Source organism: Pseudophryne corroboree, chromosome 8, assembly GCF_028390025.1.
Source record: "Pseudophryne corroboree isolate aPseCor3 chromosome 8, aPseCor3.hap2, whole genome shotgun sequence".
Taxonomy (NCBI): Eukaryota; Metazoa; Chordata; class Amphibia; order Anura; family Myobatrachidae; genus Pseudophryne; species Pseudophryne corroboree.
The window spans coordinates 173,123,440-173,137,320 of NC_086451.1; the positions used below are offsets into that span (position 1 = coordinate 173,123,440).

The window sequence follows — 13,881 nt, forward strand, 5'->3', positions numbered from 1 at the left end:
CTCTTCATTTTCTGGCTTTATTTTTATGCTAACAAATTTGTTCTCTGAAAAGTGTCCACAAAGCCAAGTCTCTGATTAACACCTTTGTAGGGATGGTTTTTCACCTATTACTAAATTAAACTTGCTTCATTGGAAAGGCAGCAAGATGCATCCTCATTTCAATGTCTACTGAAATAATACAGGTTGACACCAGGAAACATTAACGCCACTGCATCCTTGCTGCTTTCTCATGTAGAAGTCTGTTTAATGTGAAAACAAGGTGATATCTAATTAGCACACAGGTAAGGAATTAAGAAAATCTTTATTTAAGGGTGAAGATGTTTCTCACAAAATCGTTGCCCCAATGCATCATTGAAATTCAAGCTGGAAAGATGATTTTAATATATCACTTGTACATTTTGTATTGCTCTTCTGGTGACAATGTAGTTTGTTTTTGTCAATTACCCTTTTAATAATAGGGTAAAGAAAATTAAGTGGATTTTTTAAAGAAAACTATACTGTCAATATACTATTAAAACAAATTAAAATGGTAAAAGTTATTGTACTTTAAGTAAAAATAAAAGAGCAAAAATATCAATCCCAGTTTTGATTACTTAAATTAACAAAAAAAATGCATATAGCAAAGGATAGTTTCAATCTGCCTACCTCTGGGTTATGGGCCCAGGATGCTTCCATTGCAGTACTCTGCTGCACATATAAGTGCAAGAGATCCTGAAGCACTCACTCATCATGGGAAAGTACCAATGTGTTTCTTCGTTGGTTGATGGAAGAAACATCTTACAAAAACTCTCCAGATTATTGACTTTTTAAAGTTTTTCTAGGAAACGTTCTAGATGTATGCTTATTAGCCTTTGTCAGTATATAATTTTTACAAAGTGTCTCTGTGGCGCAATTGGTTAGTGTGTCTTGCTACTAACCAAAAGGTTGGTGGTTCAATCCCACCCAGGGACGTAGTTGACCTTGTTATCAGATTTTGGTGATCTTTAAGTAGACAAGTCAAAATTTCAAACCCCCTGTTATGGTGTAGGGTACCTGGCCTTCTCTGATGTAATCAGAGTTAGATTTGATTCAGTGATTTTATAAAAACAGCTAGGAAGCACAATTTAGCAGTGGGTTGCAGAGAAAAAGAAATATGCTGGCAAAAAAATCCAATTGAGTGATTAAACAGCTCTTCATTTTCTGGCTTTATTTTTATGCTAACAAATTTGTTCTCTGAAAAGTTTCCACAAAGCCAAGTCTCTGATTAACACCTTTGTAAGGATGGTTTTTCACCTATTACTAAATTAAACTTGCTTCATTGGAAAGGCAGCAAGATGCATCCTCATTTCAATGTCTACTGAAATAATACAGGTTGACACCAGGAAACATTAACGCCACTGCATCCTTGCTGCTTTCTCATGTGGAAGTCTGTTTAATGTGAAAACAAGGTGATATCTAATTAGCACACAGGTAAGGAATTAAGAAAATCTTTATTTAAGGGTGAAAATGTTTCTCACAAAATCGTTGCCCCAATGCATCATTGAAATTCAAGCTGGAAAGATGATTTTAATATATCACTTGTACATTTTGTATTGCTCTTCTGGTGACAATGTAGTTTGTTTTTGTCAATTACCATTTTAATAATAGGGTAAAGAAAATTAAGTGGATTTTTAAAAGAAAACAATACTTTCAATATACTATTAAAACAAATTAAAATGGTAAAAGTTATTGTACTTTAATGAAAAATAAAAGAGCAAAAATATCAATCCCAGTTTTGGATTACTTTAATTAACAAAAAAAATGCATATAGCAGAGGATAGTTTTAATCTGCCTACCTCTGGGTTATGGGCCCAGCATGCTTCCATTGCAGTACTCTGCTGCACATGTAAATGCAAGAGATCCTGAAGCACTCACTCATCATGGGAAAGTACCAATGTGTTTCTTCGTTGGTGGATGGAAGAAACATCTTACAAAAACTCTCCAGATTATTGACTTTTTAAAGTTTTTCTAGGAAACGTTTTAGATGAATGCTTATTAGCCTTTGTCAGTATGTACTTTTGCAAAGTCTCTCTGTGGCGCAATCAGTTAGTGTGTACGGCTAAAAACCAAAAAGTTGGTGGTTCAATCCCACCCAGGGACGTAATTGACCTTGTTATCAGATTTTGGTGATCTTTAAGTAGACAAGTCAAAATTTCAAACCCCCTCTTATGGTGTAGGGTACCTGGCCTTCTCTGATGTAATCAGAGTTAGATTTGATTCAGTGATTTTATAAAAACAGCTAGGAAGCACAATTTAGCAGTGGGTTGCAGAGAAAAAGAAATATGCTGGCAAAAAAATCCAATTGAGTGATTAAACAGCTCTTCATTTTCTGGCTTTATTTTTATGCTAACAAATTTGTTCTCTGAAAAGTGTCCACAAAGCCAAGTCTCTGATGAACACCTTTGTAGGGATGGTTTTTCACCTATTACTAAATTAAACTTGCTTCATTGGAAAGGCAGCAAGATGCATCCTCATTTCAATGTCTACTGAAATAATACAGGTTGACACCAGGAAACATTAACGCCACTGCATCCTTGCTGCTTTCTCATGTAGAAGTCTGTTTAATGTGAAAACAAGGTGATATCTAATTAGCACACAGGTAAGGAATTAAGAAAATCTTTATTTAAGGGTGAAGATGTTTCTCACAAAATCGTTGCCCCAATGCATCATTGAAATTCAAGCTGGAAAGATGATTTTAATATATCACTTGTACATTTTGTATTGCTCTTCTGGTGACAATGTAGTTTGTTTTTGTCAATTACCCTTTTAATAATAGGGTAAAGAAAATTAAGTGGATTTTTTAAAGAAAACTATACTGTCAATATACTATTAAAACAAATTAAAATGGTAAAAGTTATTGTACTGTAAGTAAAAATAAAAGAGCCAACATATCAATCCCAGTTTTGGATTACTTTAATTAACAAAAAAAAATGCATATAGCAGAGGATAGTTTCAATCTGCCTACCTCTGGGTTATGTGCCCAGCATGCTTCCATTGCTGTACTCTGCTGCACATGTAAGTGCAATAGATCCTGAAGCACTCACTCATCATGGGAAAGTACCAATGTGTTTCTTCGTTGGTTGATGGAAGAAACATCTTACAAAAACTCTCCAGATTATTGACTTTTTAAGTTTTTCTAGGAAACGTTTTAGATGAATGCTTATTAGCCTTTGTCAGTATGTACTTTTGCAAAGTGTCTCTGTGGCGCAATCAGTTAGTGTGTATGGCTATTAATTAAAAGGTTGGTGGTTCAATCCCACCCAGTGACGTAATTGACCTTGTTATCAGATTTTGGTGATCTTTAAGTAGACAAGTCAAAATTTCAACCCCCCTCTTATGGTGTAGGGTACCTGGCCTTCTCTGATGTAATCAGAGTTAGATTTGATTCAGTGATTTTATAAAAACAGCTAGGAAGCACAATTTAGCAGTGGGTTGCAGAGAAAAAGAAATATGCTGGCAAAAAAATCCAATTGAGTGATTAAACAGCTCTTCATTTTCTGGCTTTATTTTTATGCTAACAAATTTGTTCTCTGAAAAGTGTCCACAAAGCCAAGTCTCTGATTAACACCTTTGTAAGGATGGTTTTTCACCTATTACTAAATTAAACTTGCTTCATTGGAAAGGCAGCAAGATGCATCCTCATTTCAATGTCTACTGAAATAATACAGGTTGACACCAGGAAACATTAACGCCACTGCATCCTTGCTGCTTTCTCATGTGGAAGTCTGTTTAATGTGAAAACAAGGTGATATCTAATTAGCACACAGGTAAGGAATTAAGAAAATCTTTATTTAAGGGTGAAAATGTTTCTCACAAAATAGTTGCCCCAATGCATCATTGAAATTCAAGCTGGAAAGATGATTTTAATATATCACTTGTACATTTTGTATTGCTCTTCTGGTGACAATGTAGTTTGTTTTTGTCAATTACCATTTTAATAATAGGGTAAAGAAAATTAAGTGGATTTTTAAAAGAAAACAATACTTTCAATATACTATTAAAACAAATTAAAATGGTAAAAGTTATTGTACTTTAATGAAAAATAAAAGAGCAAAAATATCAATCCCAGTTTTGGATTACTTTAATTAACAAAAAAAATGCATATAGCAGAGGATAGTTTTAATCTGCCTACCTCTGGGTTATGGGCCCAGCATGCTTCCATTGCAGTACTCTGCTGCACATGTAAGTGCAAGAGATCCTGAAGCACTCACTCATCATGGGAAAGTACCAATGTGTTTCTTCGTTGGTGGATGGAAGAAACATCTTACAAAAACTCTCCAGATTATTGACTTTTTAAAGTTTTTCTAGGAAACGTTTTAGATGAATGCTTATTAGCCTTTGTCAGTATGTACTTTTGCAAAGTCTCTCTGTGGCGCAATCAGTTAGTGTGTACGGCTAAAAACCAAAAGGTTGGTGGTTCAATCCCACCCAGGGACGTAATTGACCTTGTTATCAGATTTTGGTGATCTTTAAGTAGACAAGTCAAAATTTCAAACCCCCTCTTATGGTGTAGGGTACCTGGCCTTCTCTGATGTAATCAGAGTTAGATTTGATTCAGTGATTTTATAAAAACAGCTAGGAAGCACAATTTAGCAGTGGGTTGCAGAGAAAAAGAAATATGCTGGCAAAAAAAATCCAATTGAGTGATTAAACAGCTCTTCATTTTCTGGCTTTATTTTTATGCTAACAAATTTGTTCTCTGAAAAGTGTCCACAAAGCCAAGTCTCTGATTAACACCTTTGTAGGGATGGTTTTTCACCTATTACTAAATTTAATTTGCTTCATTGGAAAGGCAGCAAGATGCATCCTCATTTCAATGTCTACTGAAATAATACGGGTTGACACCAGGAAACATTAACGCCACAGCATCCTTGCTGCTGTCTCATGTGGAAGTCTGTTTAATGTGAAAACAAGGTGATATCTAATTAGCACACAGGTAAGGAATTAAGAAAATCTTTATTTAAGGGTGAAGATGTTTCTCACAAAATCGTTGCCCCAATGCATCATTGAAATTCAAGCTGGAAAGATGATTTTAATATATCACTTGTACATTTTGTATTGCTCTTCTGGTGACAATGTAGTTTGTTTTTGTCAATCACCCTTTTAATAATAGGGTAAAGAAAATTAAGTGGATTTTTTAAAGAAAACTATACTGTCAATATACTATTAAAACAAGTTAAAATGGTAAGTAAAAATAAAAGAGCAAAAATATCAATCCCAGTTTTGATTACTTAAATTAACAAAAAAAATGCATATAGCAAAGGATAGTTTCAATCTGCCTACCTCTGGGTTATGGGCCCAGCATGCTTCCATTGCAGTACTCTGCGGCACATGTAAGTGCAAGAGATCCTGAAGCACTCAGTCATCATGGGAAAGTACCAATGTGTTTCTTCGTTGGTTGATGGAAGAAACATCTTACAAAAACTCTCCAGATTATTGACTTTTTAAAGTTTTTCTAGGAAACGTTCTAGATGTATGCTTATTAGCCTTTGTCAGTATGTGCTTTTTGCAAAGTGTCTCTGTGGCGCAATTGGTTAGTGTGTCCGGCTACTAACCAAATGGTTGGTGGTTGAATCCCACCCAGGGACGTAATTGACCTTGTTATCAGATTTTGGTGATCTTTAAGTAGACAAGTCAAAATTTCAAACCCCCTGTTCTGGTGTAGGGTACCTCGCCTTCTCTGATGTAATCAGAGTTAGATTTGATTCATTGATTTTATAAAAACAGCTAGGAAGCACAATTTAGCAGTGGGTTGCAGAGAAAAAGAAATATGCTGGCAAAAAAAATCCAATTGAGTGATTAAACAGCTCTTCATTTTCTGGCTTTATTTTTATGCTAACAAATTTGTTCTCTGAAAAGTGTCCACAAAGCCAAGTCTCTGATTAACACCTTTGCAGGGATGGTTTTTCACCTATTACTAAATTAAACTTGCTTCATTGGAAAGGCAGCAAGATGCATCCTCATTTCAATGTCTACTGAAATAATACAGGTTGACACCAGGAAACATTAACGCCACTGCATCCTTGCTGCTTTCTCATGTAGAAGTCTGTTTAATGTGAAAACAAGGTGATATCTAATTAGCACACAGGTAAGGAATTAAGAAAATCTTTATTTAAGGGTGAAGATGTTTCTCACAAAATCGTTGCCCCAATGCATCATTGAAATTCAAGCTGGAAAGATGATTTTAATATATCACTTGTACATTTTGTATTGCTCTTCTGGTGACAATGTAGTTTGTTTTTGTTAATTACCCTTTTAATAATAGGGTAAAGAAAATTAAGTGGATTTTTTAAAGAAAACTATACTGTCAATATACTATTAAAACAAATTAAAATGGTAAAAGTTATTGTACTTTAAGTAAAAATAAAAGAGCAAAAATATCAATCCCAGTTTTGATTACTTAAATTAACAAAAAAAAATGCATATAGCAAAGGATAGTTTCAATCTGCCTACCTCTGGGTTATGGGCCCAGCATGCTTCCATTGCAGTACTCTGCTGCACATGTAAGTGCAAGAGATCCTGAAGCACTCACTCATCATGGGAAAGTACCAATGTGTTTCTTCGTTGGTTGATGGAAGAAACATCTTACAAAAACTCTCCAGATTATTGACTTTTTAAAGTTTTTCTAGGAAACGTTCTAGATGTATGCTTATTAGCCTTTGTCAGTATGTGCTTTTTGCAACGTGTCTCTGTGGCGCAATTGGTTAGTATGTCTGGCTACTAACCAAATGGTTGGTGGTTCAATCCCAACCAGGGACGTAATTGACCTTGTTATCAGATTTTGGTGATCTTTAAGTAGACAAGTCAAAATTTCAAACCCCCTGTTCTGGTGTAGGGTACCTGGCCTTCTCTGATGTAATCAGAGTTAGATTTGATTCATTGATTTTATAAAAACAGCTAGGAAGCACAATTTAGCAGTGGGTTGCAGAGAAAAAGAAATATGCTGGCAAAAAAAATCCAATTGAGTGATTAAACAGCTCTTCATTTTCTGGCTTTATTTTTATGCTAACAAATTTGTTCTCTGAAAAGTGTCCACAAAGCCAAGTCTCTGATTAACACCTTTGTAGGGATGGTTTTTCACCTATTACTAAATTAAACTTGCTTCATTGGAAAGGCAGCAAGATGCATCCTCATTTCAATGTCTACTGAAATAATACAGGTTGACACCAGGAAACATTAACGCCACTTCATCCTTGCTGCTTTCTCATGTAGAAGTCTGTTTAATGTGAAAACAAGGTGATATCTAATTAGCACACAGGTAAGGAATTAAGAAAATCTTTATTTAAGGGTGAAGATGTTTCTCACAAAATCGTTGCCCCAATGCATCATTGAAATTCAAGCTGGAAAGATGATTTTAATATATCACTTGTACATTTTGTATTGCTCTTCTGGTGACAATGTAGTTTGTTTTTGTCAATTACCCTTTTAATAATAGGGTAAAGAAAATTAAGTGGATTTTTTTAAAGAAAACTATACTGTCAATATACTATTCAAACAAATTAAAATGGTAAAAGTTATTGTACTTCAAGTAAAAATAAAAGAGCAAAATATCAATCCCAGTTTTGATTACTTAAATTAACAAAAAAAATGCATATAGCAAAGGATAGTTTCAATCTGCCTACCTCTGGGTTATGGGCCCAGCTTGCTTCCATTGCAGTACTCTGCTGCACATGTAAGTGCAAGAGATCCTGAAGCACTCACTCATCATGGGAAAGTACCAATGTGTTTCTTCGTTGGTTGATGGAAGAAACATTTTACAAAAACTCTCCAGATTATTGACTTTTTAAAGTCTTTCTAGGAAACGTTCTAGATGTATGCTTATTAGCCTTTGTCAGTATGTGCATTTTGCAAAGTGTCTCTGTGGCGCAATCGGTTAGTGTGTCCGGCTACTAACCAAATGGTTGGTGGTTCAATCCCAACCAGGGACGTAATTGACCTTGTTATCAGATTTTGGTGATCTTTAAGTAGACAAGTCAAAATTTCAAACCCCCTGTTCTGGTGTAGGGTACCTGGCCTTCTCTGATGTAATCAGAGTTAGATTTGATTCATTGATTTTATAAAAACAGCTAGGAAGCACAATTTAGCAGTGGGTTGCAGAGAAAAAGAAATATGCTGGCAAAAAAAATCCAATTGAGTGATTAAACAGCTCTTCATTTTCTGGCTTTATTTTTATGCTAACAAATTTGTTCTCTGAAAAGTGTCCACAAAGCCAAGTCTCTGATTAACACCTTTGTAGGGATGGTTTTTCACCTATTACTAAATTAAACTTGCTTCATTGGAAAGGCAGCAAGATGCATCCTCATTTCAATGTCTACTGAAATAATACAGGTTGACACCAGGAAACATTAACGCCACTGCATCCTTGCTGCTTTCTCATGTAGAAGTCTGTTTAATGTGAAAACAAGGTGATATCTAATTAGCACACAGGTAAGGAATTAAGAAAATCTTTATTTAAGGGTGAAGATGTTTCTCACAAAATCGTTGCCCCAATGCATCATTGAAATTCAAGCTGGAAAGATGATTTTAATATATCACTTGTACATTTTGTATTGCTCTTCTGGTGACAATGTAGTTTGTTTTTGTCAATTACCCTTTTAATAATAGGGTAAAGAAAATTAAGTGGATTTTTTAAAGAAAACTATACTGTCAATATACTATTAAAACAAATTAAAATGGTAAAAGTTATTGTACTTTAAGTAAAAATAAAAGAGCAAAAATATCAATCCCAGTTTTGATTACTTAAATTAACAAAAAAAAATGCATATAGCAAAGGATAGTTTCAATCTGCCTACCTCTGGGTTATGGGCCCAGGATGCTTCCATTGCAGTACTCTGCTGCACATATAAGTGCAAGAGATCCTGAAGCACTCACTCATCATGGGAAAGTACCAATGTGTTTCTTCGTTGGTTGATGGAAGAAACATCTTACAAAAACTCTCCAGATTATTGACTTTTTAAAGTTTTTCTAGGAAATGTTCTAGATGTATGCTTATTAGCCTTTGTCAGTATATAATTTTTACAAAGTGTCTCTGTGGCGCAATTGGTTAGTGTGTCTGGCTACTAACCAAAAGGTTGGTGGTTCAATCCAACCCAGGGACGTAATTGACCTTGTTATCAGATTTTGGTGATCTTTAAGTAGACAAGTCAAAATTTCAAACCCCCTCTTATGGTGTAGGGTACCTGGCCTTCTCTGATGTAATCAGAGTTAGATTTGATTCAGTGATTTTATAAAAACAGCTAGGAAGCACAATTTAGCAGTGGGTTGCAGAGAAAAAGAAATATGCTGGCAAAAAAATCCAATTGAGTGATTAAACAGCTCTTCATTTTCTGGCTTTATTTTTATGCTAACAAATTTGTTCTCTGAAAAGTGTCCACAAAGCCAAGTCTCTGATTAACACCTTTGTAGGGATGGTTTTTCACCTATTACTAAATTAAACTTGCTTCATTGGAAAGGCAGCAAGATGCATCCTCATTTCAATGTCTACTGAAATAATACGGGTTGACACCAGGAAACATTAACGCCACAGCATCCTTGCTGCTTTCTCATGTGGAAGTCTGTTTAATGTGAAAACAAGGTGATATCTAATTAGCACACAGGTAAGGAATTAAGAAAATCTTTATTTAAGGGTGAAGATGTTTCTCACAAAATCGTTGCCCCAATGCATCATTGAAATTCAAGCTGGAAAGATGATTTTAATATATCACTTGTACATTTTGTATTGCTCTTCTGGTGACAATGTAGTTTGTTTTTGTCAATTACCCTTTTAATAATAGGGTAAAGAAAATTAAGTGGATTTTTTAAAGAAAACTATACTGTCAATATACTATTAAAACAAATTAAAATGGTAAGTAAAAATAAAAGAGCAAAAATATCAATCCCAGTTTTGATTACTTAAATTAACAAAAAAAATGCATATAGCAAAGGATAGTTTCAATCTGCCTACCTCTGGGTTATGGGCCCAGCATGCTTCCATTGCAGTACTCTGCTGCACATGTAAGTGCAAGAGATCCTGAAGCACTCAGTCATCATGGGAAAGTACCAATGTGTTTCTTTGTTGGTTGATGGAAGAAACATCTTACAAAAACTCTCCAGATTATTGACTTTTTAAAGTTTTTCTAGGAAACGTTCTAGATGTATGCTTATTAGCCTTTGTCAGTATGTGCTTTTTGCAAAGTGTCTCTGTGGCGCAATTGGTTAGTGTGTCCAGCTACTAACCAAATGGTTGGTGGTTGAATCCCAACCAGGGACGTAATTGACCTTGTTATCAGATTTTGGTGATCTTTAAGTAGACAAGTCAAAATTTCAAACCCCCTGTTCTGGTGTAGGGTACCTGGCCTTCTCTGATGTAATCAGAGTTAGATTTGATTCATTGATTTTATAAAAACAGCTAGGAAGCACAATTTAGCAGTAGGTTGCAGAGAAAAAGAAATATGCTGGCAAAAAAAATCCAATTGAGTGATTAAACAGCTCTTCATTTTCTGGCTTTATTTTTATGCTAACAAATTTGTTCTCTGAAAAGTGTCCACAAAGCCAAGTCTCTGATTAACACCTTTGTAGGGATGGTTTTTCACCTATTACTAAATTAAACTTGCTTCATTGGAAAGGCAGCAAGATGCATCCTCATTTCAATGTCTACTGAAATAATACAGGTTGACACCAGGAAACATTAACGCCACTGCATCCTTGCTGCTTTCTCATGTAGAAGTCTGTTTAATGTGAAAACAAGGTGATATCTAATTAGCACACAGGTAAGGAATTAAGAAAATCTTTATTTAAGGGTGAAGATGTTTCTCACAAAATCGTTGCCCCAATGCATCATTGAAATTCAAGCTGGAAAGATGATTTTAATATATCACTTGTACATTTTGTATTGCTCTTCTGGTGACAATGTAGTTTGTTTTTGTCAATTACCCTTTTAATAATAGGGTAAAGAAAATTAAGTGGATTTTTTTAAAGAAAACTATACTGTCAATATACTATTCAAACAAATTAAAATGGTAAAAGTTATTGTACTTCAAGTAAAAATAAAAGAGCAAAATATCAATCCCAGTTTTGATTACTTAAATTAACAAAAAAAATGCATATAGCAAAGGATAGTTTCAATCTGCCTACCTCTGGGTTATGGGCCCAGCATGCTTCCATTGCAGTACTCTGCTGCACATGTAAGTGCAAGAGATCCTGAAGCACTCACTCATCATGGGAAAGTACCAATGTGTTTCTTCGTTGGTTGATGGAAGAAACATTTTACAAAAACTCTCCAGATTATTGACTTTTTAAAGTCTTTCTAGGAAACGTTCTAGATGTATGCTTATTAGCCTTTGTCAGTATGTGCATTTTGCAAAGTGTCTCTGTGGCGCAATCGGTTAGTGTGTCCGGCTACTAACCAAATGGTTGGTGGTTCAATCCCAACCAGGGACGTAATTGACCTTGTTATCAGATTTTGGTGATCTTTAAGTAGACAAGTCAAAATTTCAAACCCCCTGTTCTGGTGTAGGGTACCTGGCCTTCTCTGATGTAATCAGAGTTAGATTTGATTCATTGATTTTATAAAAACAGCTAGGAAGCACAATTTAGCAGTGGGTTGCAGAGAAAAAGAAATATGCTGGCAAAAAAAATCCAATTGAGTGATTAAACAGCTCTTCATTTTCTGGCTTTATTTTTATGCTAACAAATTTGTTCTCTGAAAAGTGTCCACAAAGCCAAGTCTCTGATTAACACCTTTGTAGGGATGGTTTTTCACCTATTACTAAATTAAACTTGCTTCATTGGAAAGGCAGCAAGATGCATCCTCATTTCAATGTATACTGAAATAATACAGGTTGACACCAGGAAACATTAACGCCACTGCATCCTTGCTGCTTTCTCATGTAGAAGTCTGCTTAATGTGAAAACAAGGTGATATCTAATTAGCACACAGGTAAGGAATTAAGAAAATCTTTATTTAAGGGTGAAGATGTTTCTCACAAAATCGTTGCCCCAATGCATCATTGAAATTCAAGCTGGAAAGATGATTTTAATATATCACTTGTACATTTTGTATTGCTCTTCTGGTGACAATGTAGTTTGTTTTTGTCAATTACCCTTTTAATAATAGGGTAAAGAAAATTAAGTGGATTTTTTAAAGAAAACTATACTGTCAATATACTATTAAAACAAATTAAAATGGTAAAAGTTATTGTACTTTAAGTAAAAATAAAAGAGCAAAAATATCAATCCCAGTTTTGATTACTTAAATTAACAAAAAAAATGCATATAGCAAAGGATAGTTTCAATCTGCCTACCTCTGGGTTATGGGCCCAGCATGCTTCCATTGCAGTACTCTGCTGCACATGTAAGTGCAAGAGATCCTGAAGCACTCACTCATCATGGGAAAGTACCAATGTGTTTCTTCGTTGGTTGATGGAAGAAACATCTTACAAAAACTCTCCAGATTATTGACTTTTTAAAGTTTTTCTAGGAAACGTTCTAGATGTATGCTTATTAGCCTTTGTCAGTATATAATTTTTACAAAGTGTCTCTGTGGCACAATTGGTTAGTGTGTCTGGCTACTAACCAAAAGGTTGGTGGTTCAATCCCACCCAGGGACGTAATTGACCTTGTTATCAGATTTTGGTGATCTTTAAGTAGACAAGTCAAATTTTCAAACCCCCTGTTATGGTGTAGGGTACCTGGCCTTCTCTGATGTAATCAGAGTTAGATTTGATTCAGTGATTTTATAAAAACAGATAGGAAGCACAATTTAGCAGTGGGTTGCAGAGAAAAAGAAATATGCTGGCAAAAAAAATCCAATTGAGTGATTAAACAGCTCTTCATTTTCTGGCTTTATTTTTATGCTAACAAATTTGTTCTCTGAAAAGTGTCCACAAAGCCAAGTCTCTGATTAACACCTTTGTAGGGATGGTTTTTCACCTATTACTAAATTAAACTTGCTTCATTGGAAAGGCAGCAAGATGCATCCTCATTTCAATTTCTACTGAAATAATACAGGTTGACACCAGGAAACATTAACGCCACTGCATCCTTGCTGCTTTCTCATGTGGAAGTCTGTTTAATGTGAAAACAAGGTGATATCTAATTAGCACACAGGTAAGGAATTAAGAAAATCTTTATTTAAGGGTGAAGATGTTTCTCACAAAATCGTTGCCCCAATGCATCATTGAAATTCAAGCTGGAAAGATGATTTTAATATATCACTTGTACATTTTGTATTGCTCTTCTGGTGACAATGTAGTTTGTTTTTGTCAATTACCCTTTTAATAATAGGGTAAAGAAAATTAAGTGGATTTTTTAAAGAAAACTATACTGTCAATATACTATTCAAACAAATTAAAATGGTAAAAGTTATTGTACTTCAAGTAAAAATAAAAGAGCAAAAATATCAATCCCAGTTTTGATTACTTAAATTAACAAAAAAAATGCATATAGCAAAGGATAGTTTCAATCTGCCTACCGCTGGGTTATGGGCCCAGCATGCTTCCATTGCTGTACTCTGCTGCACATGTAAGTGCAAGAGATCCTGAAGCACTCACTCATCATGGGAAAGTACCAATGTGTTTCTTCGTTGGTTGATGGAAGAAACATCTTACAAAAACTCTCCAGATTATTGACTTTTTAAAGTTTTTCAAGGAAACGTTTTAGATGAATGCTTATTAGCCTTTGTCAGTATGGACTTTTGCAAAGTGTCTCTGTGGCGCAATCAGTTAGTGCGTATGGCTATTAACCAAAAGGTTGGTGGTTCAATCCCACCCAGGGACGTAATTGACCTTGTTATCAGATTTTGGTGATCTTTAAGTAGACAAGTCAAAATTTCAAACCCCCTCTTATGGTGTAGGGTACCTGGCCTTCTCTGATGTAATCAGAGTT

The 13,881-nt window shown here is 34.9% G+C and overlaps 2 non-coding genes across 2 annotated transcripts; both read left to right on the plus strand.

Annotated features, from left to right (window-relative positions):
• The first annotated feature begins 9,042 nt into the window (after positions 1 to 9,042).
• Positions 9,043 to 9,116, plus strand: TRNAS-ACU (transfer RNA serine (anticodon ACU)). The gene has a single exon. It is a non-coding gene; the product is annotated as a tRNA-Ser (tRNA).
• A 3,415-nt stretch (positions 9,117 to 12,531) lies between these two features.
• On the plus strand, positions 12,532 to 12,605 carry TRNAS-ACU (transfer RNA serine (anticodon ACU)). The gene has a single exon. It is a non-coding gene; the product is annotated as a tRNA-Ser (tRNA).
• Positions 12,606 to 13,881: the final 1,276 nt, after the last annotated feature.